This window comes from Mus pahari, chromosome 5, assembly GCF_900095145.1.
Source record: "Mus pahari chromosome 5, PAHARI_EIJ_v1.1, whole genome shotgun sequence".
NCBI lineage: Eukaryota > Metazoa > Chordata > Mammalia > Rodentia > Muridae > Mus > Mus pahari.
The window spans coordinates 130,533,439-130,554,434 of NC_034594.1; the positions used below are offsets into that span (position 1 = coordinate 130,533,439).

Below are 20,996 nucleotides of genomic sequence, written 5' to 3' on the forward strand. Positions count from 1 at the left end.
TCTTCTTCTTCTTCTTCTTCTTCTTCTTCTTCTTCTTCTTCTTCTTCTTCTTCTTCTTCTTCTTCTTCTTCTTCTTCTTCTTCTTCTTCTCCTCAACCAACACCTTTTATTATAATTTTGTCATAGGAATGAACTCATTTATTGCAGGCCAGGGCTGCTCAAACGGTAGCGCTTCTACGGGTCTTTCATTTCCTTTGGTTTCCTGATGGCCGATTTGTCTATGACAATGGAAGTGGTGTTGGAAATCCAGGACCCATCAGCCACTGTTGCCGTGAAGGAACCACAGTGCTAGATGACAGTGGCCCCCATTATTATCTTGGTCTTACTACAGAGGATCCTGGTGTGCTGGTTGATTTCAATTTTTGTCACCAATTTCTGGAGAGAGGCACCACAATGATCCACACCTTGGTGCTTTTAGCCATGTCAGTGATTGACCTAGGCCTGATCTTGGAGAGCTGTTGCATTGGTGGCTGCTTTGGCATGTAACCTGGACTGTCCTGTTTGCACTTGCGCAGCTCGTCTATCCATCCACACCACACATCGTAGCCATGCTATTCTAAACTGATGATAAATCCAGCGCCAAGGCGGACAGGGTGCAAAGCTGGGATCTCGTACTGATCTCAGGATCCAAGATGGGGCCAGATCTCCCTTGTGGAAGAACCATGGCATTTCCTCCAAGGTGACTGTTAGATAAAGCAGTGCCTTCATGCTCTTCATCTGAGAAAGAAGCATTGGTCCAGAAATCAACAGGAAAGGGACTAAGACTAAAAGGGAAGCACCTTTCCCATCTTTTTAAATTTCCCTCACCCCCTTTTCTCTTCGCCTCCCCACACCGTCTCTGCTTCCATCAGCAGCTCGAGAATACCGCCTGGTGTATACTTCTAAACAAACATGCTTGAGTCTAAAGTGGGGAGGGCCAAATTTCATCTTCAGAGTCAGTTTTTCAGTGACCTTAACAGTACTTTATATTTTATGAATATAATATACACAAAAGGCATTTGCTCTTCTCCTCTGAAGAACTGAAGAATATAGCAAATGACTACTTTTTCTAAAGGATCAGAGAAGAGAGAAAAGGAACTCAGTGATATTTGCTGGAAGGAGACTTGCTGGGTTCAGTGATGCTGGACCCAAAGTGCTGTCTGCCTCATAACCTATACAGATTTGTCCGAACAAGGCATGTCATCAGTTGCAGATTTGTCCGAACAAGGCAGTGCATACAGAATGAGGATTGACAAGGGGCCATGAAACATGTTTTTTTCTCCTTTAGAGTGGTATCAGAGACAGAACCATTTGATTCTGAAAGGTCACCCTCTGAAATTTGAATTTTATAAGCTGAGTATCATCTAGCACCCACAACCAAGGATGATCAGGCCAACAGAAATATCTGCCTTTACTAGTTTCTAATCTAACACTTTTTCTGGCTGGACGTTGGGTGGCCAACTGTTTGAAAACCTATACCCATGCTTCAAAATGGAGACAAAACAAAACAAAACAAAACAAAACAAAAACGGAAAAAATGTGTTAAATACTCTCCCTTCTATAAAGGGATCAAATAGTAGGTTAATATGCTATTGATTGATATTTCCACTATAGGCTAGTTTTAAAGAATCAGCTAGTTTGACTTAGGCCACTTTGCTTGGAGTGTTGCTCACTTTAGCTACTTTGTGGGTTCTTCTTTTCCCCACCCTTTATTTGACTGGTCCCCAACCTATCATCATGAAATAGGAGAGAAAGAAAGGTGGAGGTAGAGAGATAGTGATCTCTGAATCTAACTTCTTTCTCCTTGTTTCTTCTTTGCTTGTCTTTGCCACTTTGTGGGTTCTTCTTTTTCCCACCTCCTATCCCCCTGGTTTCCCCCTTATCACTAGATAGGAGAGAAAGAAGGGTAGAGGGATAGAGATCCCTGAGTTTAATTTCTTTTTTCTTATTTCCCTTTGGGCACAACTTCCAACAAATTAACCCCTCTAAAGGACCAACAACCACACACCCTAATTACTGGGGCTCTGGAATTTATATACTCTGAAAAATTTCCAGAATTCCAAATATCACACAATTGCAGAAACTAACTGTAGCTGGCTAAACTATGCCTCTGCTAGAGCACGAGGCAAATCATAGTCAGCTGCTGTGGAGAGTCTGAAGCTGCCTCATAGCCTTACACCTGGGATGAAAATAAAAACATAGTCTTATGATATTTCTGTGCTTTTTAAAGACACCAAAATTCCAGAATTATCACCACACTGAAGTATGGAAAATCATCAAATATTTCTTTTTTCCAGGATTGTTATCAAACTAATATATTATTGCCTCTCTGTAAGACAAAAGAAACTTATATTGGAATGTCTTCCATGTATTCTTTGTATTCTTGACCTAGAATGTCCCCATTATCCTTCCTTCCTTCCTTCCTTCCTTCCTTCCTTCCTTCCTTCCTTCCTTCCTTCCTTCCTTCCTTCTTTCCTTCCTTCCTTCTTCATTAGTAACCATGAGGAAATGGGAGGTCTGTCAGACTAGTCATCCTTACTTCTGGAGACCTGAGATTCCTGTGTCGTCGTCCTTCATTAGTGATAGAGAGGGTGGAGAATTCACTTTCACCTATGTGATTCTTCATGACTCTGATTGCCTGTGAACTTGATGAAGTATTTTTCCTGGTTAGTCTTAGCATGCCTATGCAGGACCTACCATCCAAAAGAACCTTTGGAATAAATGTTGGCCCTTATGTACCAGGGAAATCAGTCAAATTCTAGTGGTTTTTTATGTCAAGAAGTTTGACTTCCTTCTGGGTTGAAACTCCAATATTCTCATTAAACATTGTTTCTGAGCCTTTTTTTCCCAAATGATAATCAGTCCACATTACATTCCTCAGTCTAGATAGGAGGCAAGCTCAATAGCACTTGGGATGAATTTTCTAATTAAGGAAAGCTATCAGTCAGCTGCCTGGATTAGGACAGCCATATTGTAATTTATCACATGTAACTGGATTTAGATCCCCATAATCTAGGGAATACTGAGCACGGAAAATAAACAACAGAGATGATAAAAAGAAAATCTAAAAAAGCTTGGTGGGAGACAATACCAGAATGTTCTTTTCCCTAAGCCTCTCTGTGCTACTAACCGCACAATGTGAGAACAAAAGCTGTGGTGTCGAGGGTATGACGGAGGCAGAAACAAAAGCAGACAACGAATGTGGCGCAAAGGAGCCTTGAGGAGGGAAAGAGCACTCTATCTCAGAGGAAAACAAGCCTGGATGCCAGACAGAATGAGCAGGCCTCATTAAGACCCAATAGATCTTGCATCTCTAGACTCTGGACCAAGTAGTCTGATCATGCCTTGACTGTAACAGTTGATGAGGAGTGGTGGCTTGTCTAGCAGTGGACACTATCTTTTGGGTCCTTGTAGGGATTGAAGGTTTCTCAAGATTTGACCCTGGGCTCCAGCAGCTTTCATGGGTGTCCAGGTTAAGCTGCCAGGTCCTTTTGTTAACTAGCCAGTGTGTGTGGGGGCATATGGCTGAGGAGACTCTAAGCCCCAACCTCATAACTTAAAAAGTATATCATGCAAAGCATTGAATCAAAGCACACACCATGGAGGCCTGGTATGACTTTCTTAATCTGGTATAGGAAATGCATTGACCTTATCTCATGGCAACAGTGCCCACCTGGGTCTTCCATTTTATGGTCCTATTAGGCATCTAGGAAGGTAAAGACCAAAAAGAGAAAATCCGAGAGAAGAGAATTGGGATACTTGTCTGCCTGGCTGACGGGCTGGAAATTCTAGGAGTATGGCGATGCCCTGAAGGCTCAGGGGTGTCAAGGAGTTTTAAGGGTGCTGCTAGTTTGGTTTATACCATGTGATTGCATTAATTAACAGGGTGACAAAGTCACATAGTTGCTGCCATCTCAATGATTAAACAATTAAACAAGATGGTGGACAAGTCACATGACTCTTGACACCATCAGATGGTACACCAAGATGGTAAGAGAGGCCCATGGTTATTTTCTGACTGTGGTGAGCTTAGGTCCATGATAAAATGAGTCTTGGACATACTCACAAAACCAGGACATGAATCCCCATGAGATTCATGTACCTTACTGATTAAATGTGAACAATTATCCCCCTTAATTAAAAAAAAAAATCCAAGTTATGCTAGCATATAGATAGCAGGAGATACTAGTGTTATGGGTATTCATCAGAGATTACTTGGACACAGGGTTAAGAAAATAGAAAGTCTTTATTAGTCAGCAAGTGACTATATTGGGTGTTCAGGATCCTAGTGTACGCCTGAGACCTCCCCTTTTTGGAGACAAGGTTTCTCTGCAGAGCCGTGGCTGTCCTAATTTTGCTCTGTAGAACAGGCTGAACTCCAACTCAGAGTGCTGCCTGCTTTTGCCACCTGAATGCTGAGATTAAAAGTGTGTGTCACCCCCAACCAGTCAGAGCCTTTCTTAGGGTGAGCTTTTATGCCCAAAACCACATTCTGGGTTGACATACTAGAACAGTTAGCCCAAAGCCCCAAAGCAAGGTTAGTACATTTAGAGACTTTCCCAGAACTGTGGGCTTTGATGAATTAGGTCTTCGTTTTCAATTTTGGCAGGTGGTGCTGTCTCTGTGCTGCATGTATGGCCCGATCGGTACTTCTGATGACGGTCTCAGTTGTGCTAAGGTTTGGAGGCTTATAGGGCCTGGGGGCTTGCTATGGTAGCTCTCAGGTAGGAGAAAGTACATTGAGGCACGTAGGCCCCAAACAGGAAGCAAAGAAGCAGAAGAGTAAGGAATCCCATGGTCTCATGCAGAAAGTGAAGTCTGTATCCAGTATGACTGGGAAGAGCAAGTGGGGTCTCTGGATCTCAGTCTCATCTCCCTTTGGCTCCTATGTACAAGCTGTTGGTAGGAAAAGAACTCCTGAAAGAAGGGGAGGAAATGTGGAGGTATGCCTGTTGTCAGTGACACTCTTCTCCTGAAGCATACGTAGAAACGGGAGGGAGAAAACGGCTTTGGTACTACCTTGTGCCACCCAAGTGTAGCCTGGTCAGTGGATTTGTGGTTCCCTGTTTTGTCCGAAATAAAAGTTCCTTAGGAACCAACTTGTTAAAAATAGTTAACCCTGACTTAAAATCTTAGCAGCTTTGGGTGGTGCCTTTCCTCAGAAAAGCAACTGCTTGAGTACCACATGATCAAAGACAGTGCAGTACCTGCTCTCCTGCCTGGGGATTGTGGGCCTAAGCCATCAAGCCACTCTGTCTGTTTTCCTTCTTCACCGGAACCTGAAAGAATCCTGTGCTCAAAGAGAGAAGACTGGGAGTTAAGCATATATTATTTACCTCCTACCACATGCCACCTGCCAGCCACAGAAGGATGGAAAACATCCTAGGGAAGAGGATGTTGCAAGAAAAACACTGAAGCTGTCTCTGGTTTTCTTCTCCCTGGGTACGGTTATTGGTTTTATCCTCTGAGAAGCTGCTGTAGCATCCATGTATGGGCCCGATACCAGGGAAATTTGTGTTCACTGTTCAGGGTCTCTGTTTATTAATAAAAGAATTTAAGCATGGATCCAAGTAGAAGCCTGAGGACGATTTTATTAGTTTGAAAGAAAAACCCCAGGACTGACAAGCTGTAAATATCAGCAGTTGTGCAGAGGAGGAGAATGGAGAGAAGAACAAGAGGAGGAGGAGGAGGAAGAAGAGGAAGAAGAAGAAAAAAGAAGAGAAGGAAGAGGAGGAAGGAGGAGGAGGAGGAGGAGGAGGAGGAGAAGAAGAAGAAGAAGAAGAAGAAGAAGAAGAAGAAGAAGAAGAAGAAGAAGAAGAAGAAGAAGAAGAAGAAGAAGAAGAAGAAGAAAGCAATGCCATTTGAGTTAAGCAGACTAAGAAGTCACTTAGTCACATGGTGACAAGTAACAGCCTGGTGGGGAGGGGAAAAGGTTTTATAGAAAGAGAAAGGAGGCCTAAAGTACCAGAGAATAGAGCTATGGTGAGAGAGAGAGAGAGAGAGAGAGAGAGAGAGAGAGAGAGAGAACTGCATATCTTTACTTATGTTTCATGTACATAGTAGTTTAGTTAGTTAAAACATTTATGGTTTTTTGAGATAGGGTTTCTCTGTGTAGTCCTGGCTGTCTTGGAACTCACTCTGTAGACTAGACTGGCCTCAAACTCAGAAATCTGTCTACTTCTGCCTCCCAAGTGCTGGGATTAAAGGCATGTGCCACCACTGCCAGGCTGATTTTTTTTCTAGAGTACATAAGACATCATTATTTATTGAATTATTGTGTCCAAAATTACTTTAAAAATTTCATTCTTCGTGAATTTCATATCATGCACCCTAGTCTTGCTCATTTCCCTGTGCCCTCATATCTGCCCCTCACCCTTGCAGACTTCCCCCCCCAAAATAAAACACACTCCATTACCACCACCACCACCACCACCACCACCACCACCACCACCACCACCAAAATAAAGCATGGAGAACACCTCACTATGGAAAGTGCAGTATGTCTCAGTGTGTCCCACAATATACCCCTCTGTCCATACATCTTGACTTGCAAATGTTCATTGCAGTGAGTCATTGGTCTGGTTCAAGGCCTCTCTCTGGCTTCTGTGACATCATCAATATTGGATCTTCATTGGGACTCCTTCTGGTTATCCCCATGGAGACTCCACAGCTTTGGATCAGCAGGACTAGTCCTGTCATTCACCCCAATTGTTCACAGATGACATAGACATTGGGGTGGACCATCTCAGGTCACCCTGGATCTGGGCCTGGGTGGTAGCTGAGCTGCTGAGCCTATCAGCTCTTCCTAATCTATACCACCAGGACAAGCTCTGTAGCACTGCTCCGGCGAGTCCACCCAAAGTTGCCATCAGCAGAAGGCAGGGTCACCCACAGCCTCATGACTCTCCCGTTCTCATGCCTTTAGGGCTGGCTCACCCACACCCAAGCCTCTAGAGTCAGCTCCACTGTGCTGCCCAGTCAAGGTGAAAGGTCCACTCTGCCAAGTGCTGCAGTCTGTGAGAGGCTGGGTTAGCTCTCCTGCTCTCACATCCTTGGGACTGGCTCACTGGTGTCTTTGCCATCAAAGCCAGCTCTACCGTGTCCCCAGGAGAGGTGCAGAGCCCACTCTCCAGAGCGCTACATCCAGTGAGACAGGGCTAGGTATCCCATGCTCAGAAACCCAGAGCTAACTCTCCTGGCTACTGCAGGTGGTAAGGGAGGGGGAGGGCATCATCCCTGTACCCACCACCTCACAGCATAGGACTATCAGGGCCAGCTCTCCCGTGCTCTCGCTCCCAGGGCTGGCTCACCTGTGTCTCAACCAGGGCCAGCTCTACTACACTGCTCAGGTGAGGTGCAGGGCCCGTTCTCCCAAGTGCTACAGCTAGCAAGGGACAGGGCTAGCTTGCCTACTCTTGTTACCTCATGGTCATTTCTCCAACAGCTGCAGGAAGTGAAGGGTGAGGGGTGGCATCATTCCTGTCCCCTGCAGTCCACCTCATGGCAGAGGAATGGTGGGGCCAATTTTCCCGTGCTCTCGATCTTTAGACTAGCTTACCTCCCAACCGCCAACCAGGGTCAGCTCTGTCGCTGTCTAGGCCAGGTGCAGGGCCAGCTCTCCCGAACTCATGACCCTGTGGGCAGCTTCCTGTCTGCTGGAGGTGTAGAGGGGCACGGGTGGAGTGCATCATTTCTGCACACGTGCCACCATATGGCAGATGAGTGACAGGGTCAACTCTCCAACATTCACACCCTTGGGTGGCTCACCCACACCCCTGTGCAACCAGGGCCAGCTTCACTGTGCTGCCTGATTGAGATGCAGGTCATGTTCTCCTGAGTGCTGCTGCTGCTGCCAGTGAAAGATGGGACCAGCTCTCTAGAGTGCTGCATCCAGTGAGGGGCAGGCCCAGTTATGCACATCCTTGTGGTCCCTGGCTGGGGACATCCCCGTGTTCTGTAGTAGTAATATGAGCCATGGAACTGACTCCAACCCCTGCCACAGAATAGCCACAGACTCAGCATGGCCCCCAGTGGCAGCTGGTGTTGGGACCTCACCATGGTCCCAGATGGTGGGACTGTCCACTCAGAACAGGCCACCCATCTCCACCCTTGAGTCTCCAGTTCCATCTCGCTTCATAATGCTCAAGATGCTCTACATCTCTTTCTCTCCCATCTGACCACCACACACTCACACACTGTGATGGCTCCCGCTGCAGGCTGGCCACATGGCTGGCAGGCCCTGGGTGCATCCTTCATCCATTGCTGTGTGATGTGTGGTAAGCTGTTGTCTATGGTCCACCTGGTGGGCAGTTCTGTGGGTGGCTTGGTGGTTTGTAGCTCTCGATCTTCTTCCTCCCATGCTACACTGCTTGGATTCAATTTGATTTGATTTTTATGTGTCCTAGGCATAAGATAACTTTGGCCACCAAGCCAAGCATCAAGCTAGGATGAACAAAGGACAGCCATCTGCTCTGCCCTTGACTGATACGACGACATAACCCACAAGGTGTCTCTGCCCGTTGCTGGGGTTGCAGTTGCTTTTAAGAAGCTGGGTGCTGATTCTTTTTCTTTTCTTTGATGGTTGTTTTCCTCTGAAAGATTTTTAAGTTTTCTCTTCGGCTTTATGATCACATAGTTTTACTATGATGAATTTATGTATTTTCTTATCTAATTTCCTTGATAATATATATGGCATTTAACTTAAGGGCATATAACTTTAATTCTTAGAAAATTGTGGTCATCATTTTTGAAATACCTTACTTCTTGGCTTATTTTTCCTCTGGTTTGAATTTTCTAGTGATATAGATTCCAGTAGGATCGATATTAATGTTTATTTTTCATATTGCTTAGATAAATATGAAATGTGTATATAGTATTAGACATATAAACACACACAATTTATAGTTGTAACTATATAGTCATAACTCTGTAGTGATATATACATTTATGTGGCTTATTTACTCTATAAGTCATGAGTCAATCAGTTTATTTTATTTTATAATTTTTACATCTTGTTATTTTTATCTAAAGCTTATTTACTCTAGAGGTTATTATCTAGCTCAGCGGCTAACATGTTTGCAGGGGAAAGACATAAGTCTTCGTTACTTCTTTATGTATGCATTGCCTCAGGGTAGAATATTTTGGTGTTAGAGTCACTTAGAATTTCTTTAATTTGGAATAATTTAAAATAATAAATATGTTTCTATGGTTAAAGGGGTTTGCAGCTATACTAGATTGAAAGAGAAAAAGAAAAGCATCTAGAGATGAGCTTATATCCCAGAAGTAAGAAATGGTAGATATATCTTAAAGGAGGATAAATGGGCCGCAGCAATGTATGTATGCTTTTCAGTACAGACAGAAAAATGGTCTGGGCCCATCTAACATTGAGACAGTTGTCCAATGTATTTCAATACTCCCAGAGGAGCAGTACTTTTGGATAGCATATTTATTAATAACACCATTAAGGAAAAGCTAAGGACAGAATTCAAGTATTATGCTAATGTAGGTAGCATAGATATTTGCATAATGGAGTTTAGAAAGATTACCATAGAAATAGTTACATTAAATAAGAGATTTCATACTTTAAGAGGAAACCATCAATTATCTGAAAAGTTTGTCACCCACTCTAGCTTATTCTTTCATGATTCTGGATAAATGTATTGAAAAAATTGTAGGTTGTTGAACATTATCTAAACATTTTAAATTAAGATGGTTTTCTATTAAGTTTGAACATGGTTAAAAAGATCCCTTTAGAGTTTTCATTGTCTAAATGATGCCAAGTAACAAACCATCTCTAAACCCAGACCTTGAAACAATAGCCATGAGACTGTGGGTAGCTGGTTGCTATACTCACCCGGAGTAGGCTTGGTGATCTTAGTAGACTGGCTTCTATGCCTGGCATCAGCTGTTGGATCAACCAGGCATTGGTTGGTCTTGACTGCCTCCTCCATAAATGTTTGCTGGTTGACTATTGCTGTTTAATTGTGAAGACAGACAAGGTCAGGTGAATCTCATCATTTAGTAGTGAATTAAGCATGTTTTTACCAGGTTCTTGCATGAAAAAATGTTCCCACTGGAATTCATAAAAATACTGAGTTTTGTTAGATGTGATGACATGGCTCTTTAATCCCAGCACTTGGTAGGAAGGACAGGAAAATCACAAGTTTGAGACAACCTGGGCTACTTAGTAAGGCCAGTGGGGCTCCAAAGTGGGACCAACTAACCAGACAACTGGCTGCCTGCCCACTCACTCGCCCACCCACCCAACCAGTCAACCAAAACTTAATATAACAAACAAATAATGACCAACCAAACAAAAATACCTCACTCCAGTTCCTATAAGGCCTAGACCTGGAACTGCCACATGGTCATATCTGACCTACTTTACTGGTCAAAATAAGTTATTGTACTAGCTGGTTTTGTGTCAATTTGACACAAGCTAGAGTCATCATAGAGGAAGGAGCCTCAGTTGAGGAACTGCTTCTATGAGATCCGGCTGTAAAGCATTTTATCAATCAGTGATTGGTGGGGGAGGGACCAAGCTATTGTGGGTGGTGCGATCCCTGGGCTGGTGGTCCTGGGTTCTATAAGAAAGCAGCTGAGCAAGCCATAGGGAGCAAGCCAGTGAGTAACATCCCTCCATAGCCTCTGCATCAGGACTGGCTTGCAGGTTTCTGACCTCATTGCTTTTGATGACGAACTGTTATATGGAACTGTTCATGAAACAAATCCTCCCCTCCCCAAGTTGCTTTCAGTCATGGTATTTCATCATAACAAGAGAAAACCCAAAATAAGACAATGTGTTTTTCAAAGAGTAAACTTTGGATGAAGGTGACAGATCCTAATAAGTACTTCCTTGTATACTGTAGAACTGAAACCCCAACCTGGTCACCAATCTATCAGCAAATATTTGCTAAGTAGTTATCATAGGCCAGATGGCTTCATTGTGATTGGAGTAGTACAGAGACTAAGGCTGAATTCCCTCAAGACAGTCTATTAGTAATATATGATATTCCACAAAAGAGGCCAGTGATAACAGTAACAAGAGGTAACAAACATTTTTTTTTTTAATAAAGCAGGACACTGCACACAAACAGGGCTGGAGAGATGGCGCAGCACTTCAGAGCACTTGCTGCTCTTCCAGGAGACCATTTTCCAGACACCCATGTTGGGTGTCTCACACTGCCTGTAATTCTAGCTCCAGGGAGATCTGACTTCTTGTGGCTTCCATGGGAACCTGTATTCATGTGGTGTGGACATACGCATGCATGTGTGAGCACACACACACACACACACACACACACACACACACACACACACACACACACACACACACACACACACACACACACACACACACACACACACACATGCACACACCCCCAAATCCTTAAAAAATATTTGCCCTAAAATATCCAGTTATGTAAGATGCTTAAAAATGTGAATATAGCTATAATAATACATTGGAAACTAATGAAGGACATTCACTTTTTGTAACTTGGTCATCAAAGTATTTAAACTCTCAAAGGAAAGGGGTATTTTATATTAGAACTGAGTTGCAAGTGGTCCCTAAATGAGTCTCGCAGAGGTTTGAAAGAATTATTATGACTTCTAAACTAGCCTCTCCAAATCTGTGTGAGCTAAATGTAAGCGACACAGACAGTTTCCCACATCTTCAGGGCTTGAGTCTTTCCACTTGCTCACTGATAATAACAACAGTAACTCAATTGATGTGTTGACAGGAGAACCAGCTAATAGAAACCATTGCCAAGTACCGTGGAAGTCCTAAGAGCTATGGAACTAGGTCAATAATGGACCTTGGCTTTCTCCCAGTTGCTCCTGAAAGGGAGAAGGAGTTTGATGACAGTAGAGTGACCATTTAACCTGCTAATCAGGCATTGGCAGGATGCCTGGTGATAAATAGAAGGGGAAAATTTGTAGGAGACAAAGATAGAAGAAACAAAACAGATGAGATTCTCTGGTTTTAGAGAGGGATGCTGGTGGCATTTCGGGCAGGAGGAGTCCTCACTGTACAGGACTGTTCACTGTTTTCAGGGTACTTAGCATCACAGATGCTTTCGGAACTCCATTTCCTCCAGACTCTGAAAACAGCAAGGGCCCCAATGACAAATGCTGACTAATTCCAAACTCAATGCCTCCTGTAGTTGAAAACTCACTGAAATGAGAGCTAAGAGCCCTTAGCAAGCAGTATTACCAGAGGCTTAGAGGGGCAGAGTTTAACGATGCAGGGATGTGTTGACGTGCAAGATCTAATTAGAATGGCAGCGATGTTTTCCTACTTGAGTGGATTTCAGCCAAGTCAATGAATTTTGCACAGGGCTGTTGTCATCTTACTCCTCCAAACGTTTGCTGTCATCTCACCCTGGCTCCACCTAAAAGGCTCCAGTAACTGCTTATTGCTTCTAACTGCAAGCCACATTTGTTGGCTTGATACTTCCTTTCTCTCCATAACTCATTTCTGAGCCCTCAGCTTCTATTTTCTTTTATGGACATTTCTGGTTCCAGTTAGTAGAAACCGACAAAAGAACTTTGAATGTTCCAGAATGACCAAGATGGGAAATGAACTAATGTTGACCTGCTCACAGTTGAAAACTGCAACAGCGTCACATGGGATCAACTCCAAGGCACGGTCCTTTATGACTCTAATAGTGTGGTATTTATTAGTAGAAGCCCCAGTGTCCCAGTGACTGCTTCCTCTTTGTGGTTGCCTGACTCAGAATCACCTGTCCAATGGTTTTCTAACCACTGGCTCTTATCTGAACTGCAGGCCTTTGTCCTGTACCCAAGTCTTTGCTTTACATGTTTTCCCTTCTACCTGGTCCTCTTAGTATAGTTTGTGATTTCTAGATCTACTGAACTACTGTAATAGATCTATACATTCAGTGAAGATTTATTGCTATATGAAATTTGTCTATTTGAGGTCTCAAGGAGGGTTTTTTTTAAGTCCATATTATTTTACCATTATCTTAAAATGAAAAATATTTGTAATATCATGTATAAAAAGCATTATCTAAAGCCAAGTGTTCTTAGGATTTTTAACTCAGAAATTGAGACTTGGCTTTCCATTCATATGACAGAAAACTTGGATTTATCCATCTCTGCTCCCTTTCCCTCCACTCCCTAACTTCTCTAACTCATCCTCATATCTTGATGATCTAACCTTCTAAGTAATTCTGAAATGTCTTCATTTCTCTTAACCCTACTGACAGGTCCTTAGTTCAGGTTCTTATAAACTTTCACTTGGATTATTACAAATCCACATGATCACTGCTTGATCTCCATTATTTTTCTACACCAGAAATCCTCTTAATGATACTTGAACTCAGAAGTTATCATCTTGCTCCCCTACTTAGAACCATCTACTCTTTCTTCTCCCAAGGTGAAACCGAAAGTATACAACAAAGTCCAAAGTCTTTTCGTGGTCCAGCACCTGCTCATCTTCTTATTTCCTACATTCTCTCCTAACTCTGTACCTGTATTGTCAATAGTGAAGGCTCTAGGGAATGAGTCTTCTTTTGCCCCAATTCTTGCTATGATGCATGTGTGGGTTCATGAACACAGGGTGCATATGGCGGGCAGCCACATGGTGCACATGATAGACAGGCAGGGTGTTTTGAAGAAGAAGACTGTGTCATAGGGAGTCGGTTCATCAGCTACTGATTGAAATGTCAGAGGCAGATGTTGGGAGACTTCAGTCATTAATATTCCAGCTAATATCACCGACCACTTGCTATATGCCACACAGAATTATAACTGTTCCCTGAGGGGTAACTCATTTAAACTTTACTGCTTTCATCGTATAGATCAAGACACAAGGCACCGAGAAGTTAAGCTACATGAACAAGACCATCTTACTAAGAAATGGCTAGGTCAGGTGCAATTGTCAGCAGTCTGACTCCAGAGTTCAGGTAAAGACTAACTTGCTTTTGGCAGCCATCAGTCTTGTCTATTTGCTATGAGCTGTCATGGTTCAGAGTGAGTGTTGCTCACTCGTTTGAAGTCCCTGATGGCAGCTGGTGACAAGGAAAGATCAAGGATATTGTGCTTAGAGGAGAACCAAGGCCTTCTACCTGTTGGAGCTGCAGGGACCTGGACAGTTGAACAGCCAGAGGAATATAACCTTGATGGGGAACACCAAATAGCTGTGCTCTGCAGTAAGCCAGAATTACTGGCTTGATGTCAGGCTGCCATTATACTTTCTCGTCTCAGACACCATCAGAACAGGATCTCAGGAGGCTGACAGAGAGACTTGTCAATCAGAAGAGGATGGACCAATTCAGTGAAAATCCTTAGAGTGGAATGACACAGACTGTGTTGGTACTGAATTCCAGTAGAGGTGGCTATGACTGAGCCTAAATACTAGGGACTGTCTATCTCATTTTATTGATGAGGAAATGGTCTTAGAAGTGTTAGTATGCCCATGTCACAGCATTAGTAAATCTCTGATCTGGGCTATGAATCCATTTCAAATTGATTCCAAAGTCTGTTTTAACCTGCTACCTCTGCTGTATAAGACCTGCTAATTTCGGAGTATACACATTTTATGTGAATATGTGCAATAGAACTTCTGTTGGAATCGCTGAGTGAGAAGAGGGTAAGATGGGGTCTATCTAGTGGGTGGCATAATAGAAACATTTTGCAAGAATTTATGGGGGAAATCAGAATCAAGCACACTCTAACAAAAAAACTCCCACAAAGAGGCAGTGCACATTTTCTTTTACCCTGCACACCTAAGTGTCCATACTAGGAACTCACCTCAAATTTTATCTTATTTCACTTGCAAGCATTTACTCATTCATACAGAGTTCCAGTGGGCAGAAACTGAGAGTACAGGGCCCGGTGCACCCTCTGTTTGTCTGGAATGAAGATCTGGGGCAGCAGTTGGATGCACAGTCAGTTGCTGGCATAGGGCCAGAGAGCAGATCTCTCCAATGCCACCAAGACCAGGGATTGTCCCGCAGGCCAAAGGACACTTGCAGAGAGCATTGTGGAGCCAGAGAATGATGCAAGGGAAGCATACTCTAGGTGCATTGTTTTGGGGGTAGTGCCATGGTGGGTGAGGCATGGGGGGATTGCAAGATGGAGTCCTGAAAGAATAGAGATATTTAACTTGGGGTTGAGATAAGGTAAAGGAGTGAGGATGGGCTGAGGATGGGCTCAAGGGACAGAGTAAAGTATTAATAGACAGAAAGGGAATATAAAGAGCTGTTTGGGTATGGGGAGTGATCCTTTGGATGAGAAGAGCAAAAGCATTGCAGGTAAATCTGGGAATTGGAAGTAGGAACTCATTTTGGGTGAAAAGTATTTCAATTTTTAAATAGATCTATAATATCGTATTGGATTTGGAAGAGTAGTTTCAAAAGAACCGGTTGGGAATATTTACATGGCAGAGATTTCCACATCCCTTGCCTTTTAGAGATGCCATCATTTGGACCCGTCCCCCCAGGACTTCCCAAACCAGAGATGAGCCTTCTGTTTCCAGTGATCTCACTACTTAGGATGATGGCAACCTCAAGATAATAAATCAGATAATTATCTCCATCCTTGCAATGACATTAATGGTGTTGAGGCTGGCAAAAATTCATCAGAGGCTGCTTCGCAAGTCCCCAGGGAGACTCGGGATAAAGGATACGATTGTCAGAATCTGTCTTCACATCATCAAGTTAGGGCTCTGTAATGACGGCTGAGGGCCACAACTGTCCCTCTAGAGGAAATAACTGTGGAGATGAAAAGGACAGAGGCACCTCCATCCTAGCATGGTACCCCACCAAGCTTGTGTGGATAATCTGGCTCAGTAATTAGAAACACAGTGCAATAAATATTGAAAGAAGCCACTGTAAACATTTGAGAGGACAATAAAATTAGAAAATAATAAGCAGATGGGTTTTTATTCAAAGCAAATCATGCCAGATGGACTCAGTACCTCTACCTCTTCTTCTTCTTCTTCTTTTTTTTTTTTTTTTGATAAAAGTACAAAGTTGGTAGATGAAGGGAAAATGGCATGCTTGATGTCGTATGTTTGAAGATTGTTGAAACACTGGAGTTGTCCAAGAAGTCTGAACCGCAGAATTGGCTCAGAATGCCAGGAATCGAAGCATATACCTGGCAAAAATGTTGGATAAATGCTGTTAATTGGGCGATAAAATGTTCCAGAGCTCTGGGTTGTCTCCCAGCCTCAGGAAGGGGTTCTTTCAAGAGAATATAGAACATTGAGACCCAAGGGACATTAGAGCTTATAAGTTGCTGCCCTTACATTTAAGGATGAGAAAACTCCATCAGAAGAAGAAAGTGATTTCCTCAAGCTAGGGCTAGGACAAGGGTGACTGACAATTAGCCCTGCAGAGAGTGCGCTCTATCTCCTCTCTACACATCTTTCTATTCCCTAGAGAATAATGTGGTCAAGTCCTATGTGAAAGGATGCTTGAGAGAGAAGTACAGTAACAAAGCCCAGGCACAGAGTGTAGTCCTCAGAAAGCTTTGCTACAGTCTGTATTTCTGAGGTCTCTGTGCTGGGTCTGAGCTATGTCTAATGGTATTAGCTCATTTTTGCTGTGATGCACATATGGTTCCTTTGCAGGTGAGAGAACATGAGAAACCCAGGCAGACTCAGTGACTTGTCTGTTTGAACCATAGAGTCAGCATTCTGACAGAGCTGAGATGCAAGCACAGGCCTTCTATATCCAGTCAGTCTCTACCTTACCCAAATTTTGATTTTGCTGAAAGTATGGTGTACAGTTAGATGGCCTTGTACAGAAGGCTTTATCTCCATGGGCTGGCTCCCTACAGGGTCTCCCATACTAACATTTAATTCTGTTCTCTGAGAAACACTTATAATCTCATTTGTTCTTGAAAACATGATCATTTACCCATTGTACTATGTGCCATGAACCTTAATACTTAGGAATCAGAGGCAAGAGAATCAGGAGTCTAAGGTAATTCTCAATTTCACATATAGTTCAAAGTCAGCCTGAGCTATATGAGACCCTCCCTCAAAACCAAACCAAACCAAACCAAACCAAACCAAACCAAACCAAACCAAACCAAACCAATAAAACAAATTAAACCAAAAGCAAAGGTTCTTTTCTCTCTCTCTCTCTCTCTTTTTGTACACAAATAACCTTAGCATTTATTAAAGACCAAAAGCAACTTTATACTCTATTGAGATGTATGTGCTTATTTGTCTAACACAATATATTACAGAGTTTGACTATTTTGATAATTACATACTCAGAAATGATGTTAAGAAAATCCTAAAAGTCAATTTTTTCCATATTGAAGCCATTATATTATTATAGGAACAGAAAACTTTGTAATTGAGTAAAACATATTATACCTCTTATCACTCAGTACTACTGAATTTCAGCCAAAGCACCAGGCACCACTGTTGGCCATACATAGTGTGACCACATGCACACTATGGAGTATGCATGTCACACATTCAGAACCAAGGCTACAGTGAAGCCACACAACGCAACAAGGATCAGCACTGGCGGAAACATCTCAGACACATTGTGGGTTAGATCTTAAATTATTTTTGATTGTTTATCATTAAGAAAACTTTTGGTGTTACCAAATTCTCATCACCTCACATTCATTTACAGGAAAGGTACAGCCCACAGGTTGAGGAACTTTGCTGCAGTCAACAGTGGGTACATATGCCATAATAACTCCAGATACAGAGGATCTGTACTTTTTAAAAGGCATAAAGGCTGCTATGTTAAACTCAGCATCAACATAGGAACTGACACAATACATCCAATCAAACGTCATTTTACTCACATTCTGTCTTAGCAATGCATGAGAGGTTAATTTACTCTCAGGCCCATTTAAGTAGATTTATGTACTAAAGTGTAAAATAAACTTTATTTTATTTACTATAATCAAGTTACCTAATACCACTGAACTGTTTTCCCATCTGTAAATGGAGTTTTCAGGGGAAGTTGAATTGCTGAAGTCTGGGGAAACACATTTGAGTTCTAGAGAGTATTTTGCAAGTAGAGTTGGGCTTTGGTAATTTGGTAATTGCTGAATTTTTAATTTTTTCCCAATAACACATGAAAATATCACAGCATAGGATTCCAGGGGATCCTCCACATTCCCAATCTAAGTTTTTCCTTTCACCTTTTGTGCCTATAAATTACTAATGATTTTTCTAATATTCAAGCCCTTCCTCCTTAGACTCATACTAACCAGTGTTTCTGAAAAACCACCAGATTGATTTCCAAAGTGGTTGTACAAGTTTGCACTCCCACCAACAATGGAGGAGTGTTCCCCTTGCTCCAATCTTCACCAGCATGTGCTGTCACCTGAGTTAAGATGGCCTCTCAGAGTTTTGATTTGCATTTCCTTGATGACTATGGATACTAAGCATTTCTTTAAGTGCTCTTCAGCCACTCGAGATTCCTCTACTGATAATTCTCTGTTTAGCTCTATACCCCATTTTAAAAAGTGAGTTATTTGGTTGGTTGGTACCTAATTTTTTGAGTTTTTTAAAAAATATATTTTGGATATATCTGACTCTCTTTTGGATGTAGGGTTGGTGAAGATCTCTTCCCATTCTGTCCTATGGAAAGATCTTCCTTGCTCATGGACTGGCAAGACTAACATAGTAAAACTGGTCATCTTACCCAAAGCAATCTGCAGATTCAATGCAATTCCCATCAAGATTCCAGCATAAGTCTTTACAGACCTTGAAAGAGCAATTCTTAACTTCATATGTAAAAATAAAAAGCTAGGATAGTGAAAACAATCCTGTACAATAAAAGAACTTCTGGAGGAATCACCATCCCAGACCTCAAACTATACTATAGAGCAATAGTAATAAGAACTGCATGTTATTTGCCTAAAAACAGATGGGTTCATCAGTGGAATTGAACTGAAGACCCAGAAATAAACTCACACTGACGGATACTTGATTTTTGACAAAGAAACAAAAACCATACAGTGGAAAAAAGAAAGAATCTTTAACAACTGGTGCTGGTCTAACTGGATGTCTCCATGTAGAAGCATGAAAGTAGATCCATATTTATCACCCCGCACAAAACTCATACTAGGGTGCTCTCCCAGGATCTGCCTGTCTCCAGTGGTGGGCATTGTGCCTTGAGGGATTCAGACTCAGGTCCTAATGCTTGCACACAAATGGCTTTATTCAGTGATCCATCTCCATTTTTTATTTTTTAATATGTGTGTACTTACATATGTACAAATATATATATATATATATATATATATATATATATATATATATATATGTATATATATTTGTATCATGTGGGTGTTATTTGAATAGATGTTTTTCCTATATATATGAATATATACCACATGCATGTCTGGAGCTCATGGAGGACAGAAGAGGGTATCAGTTCTCCTGAAATAGGAGTTGTGGATGGTTGTGAGCCACCATGTAGGTACTAGGAACTGACTTTTCATTGTTTACAAATGAAAAGTTACTCTTTGAGCCAACTCTCCAGCTGGAAAGAGGTAACCCAATCACAAAGAAGTTACATGATATGCACTCACTGATAAGCGGATATTAGACCAGAAACTTAGAATACCCAAGATACAATCTCCAAAACACATGAAATTCAAGAAGAAGGAAGACCCAAGTGTGAATACTTCATTCCTCCTTAGAATGGGGAACAAAATACTGATGGAGGGACAAAGTTTGGAGCTGAGATGGAAGGAAGGACCATCCAGAGATTGCCCTACCCTGGGATCCATCCCATAAACAGCGCCCAAACCCAGACACTATTGCACATGCGAGCAAGATTTTGCTGACAGGACCATGATATAGCGGCCTCTTGTGAGGCTATGCCAGTGCCTGGCAAAACAGAAGTGGATGCTCACAGTCAGCTATTGGATGGAACACAGGGCCCCCAATGGAGGAGCTAGAGAAAGTACCCAAGGAGCTGAAGGGGTCTGCAACTCTACAGGAGGAACAATAATGTGAATTAACCAGTACCCCAAGAGCTTGTGTCACTAGCTGCATATGTAGCAGAGGATGGCCTAGTCAGCCATCATTGGGAGGAGAGGCCCTTGGTCTTGCAAAGATTATATGCCCCAGTACAGCGGAATGCCAATGCCAGGGCCAGGAAGCAGGAGTGGGTGGGGTGGGATGGGGAGCAGGGGGAGGGGAGAGTATAGGGGACTTTCGGGATAGCATTTGAAATGTAAATGAAGAAAATATCTAATAAAAAAGAAAAGAAAAAAGAAAAAAAAGAAAAAAAGAAAAGTTACTCTTTGAGCCAACCCTCCAGTCACTTTCAATTTGGTGAGACAAGATGTCTCACTGGCCTGAAACTCAACACTTAAGGTAGACACACAGGCCAGTGAGACTCAAGAGTTGGCCACTGCCTTCCCAGTGCTGAGACTTCAGCACGTGCCAGATGCACTCAGATTTTTTTTAATTTATTTATTTTTTATGTGTATTCTGGGGATCAGACTTAGGTCTCTATGCTTATAAGACACGCAGTTACCAGTGGCAGCATTCCCTCAGCACCCCATTTCATGCAGGATTTTTTCTTTTTCTTTTCTATTTTTTTGAGATGATAATTTAAGTATAACATTTCTGTCTTCCCTTTCCTCTCTTATACCTCTCATATACCCCTACCTACTTTCCTTCAAATTCATGACCTCCCTTTTTTTTTTTAACCCTTTTATAATTACATCCATCTGTGTATATGTATTTCTAAATAGAGCCCGTTCAGTCTGTATCATGTTACATGCATATGTTTTCAGGGCTGATCACTTGGCACTGGATAGCCAGCTGCTGAGGTCTTTCCTGGGGAAGGCTGCCTCTCCTGCTCCCAGCCTCCCCCAGTTGTCTATAGCTCTTTGTGTAGGGTTGATGCCCTTTGGGTTTCTCCTCATCCAGTTTGGCATGTCCGTTGATGTCATCCTTGCTCAGCTCGCATTTGGGTGGTCATGTTTTGGGTGGTCATGTTGGGGAGACTTTATGTGTGTAGCTTCTATTGTTAGTAGGAAACATGTTCTCACAG

General features: G+C 42.5%; 1 non-coding gene across 1 annotated transcript; it reads right to left on the bottom strand.

Moving 5' to 3' along the window:
- Positions 1-8,371: 8,371 nt before the first annotated feature.
- LOC115064131 lies at positions 8,372-8,509 on the bottom strand. The gene has a single exon (XR_003843988.1). It is a non-coding gene; the product is annotated as a small nucleolar RNA SNORA48 (small nucleolar RNA).
- Positions 8,510-20,996: the final 12,487 nt, after the last annotated feature.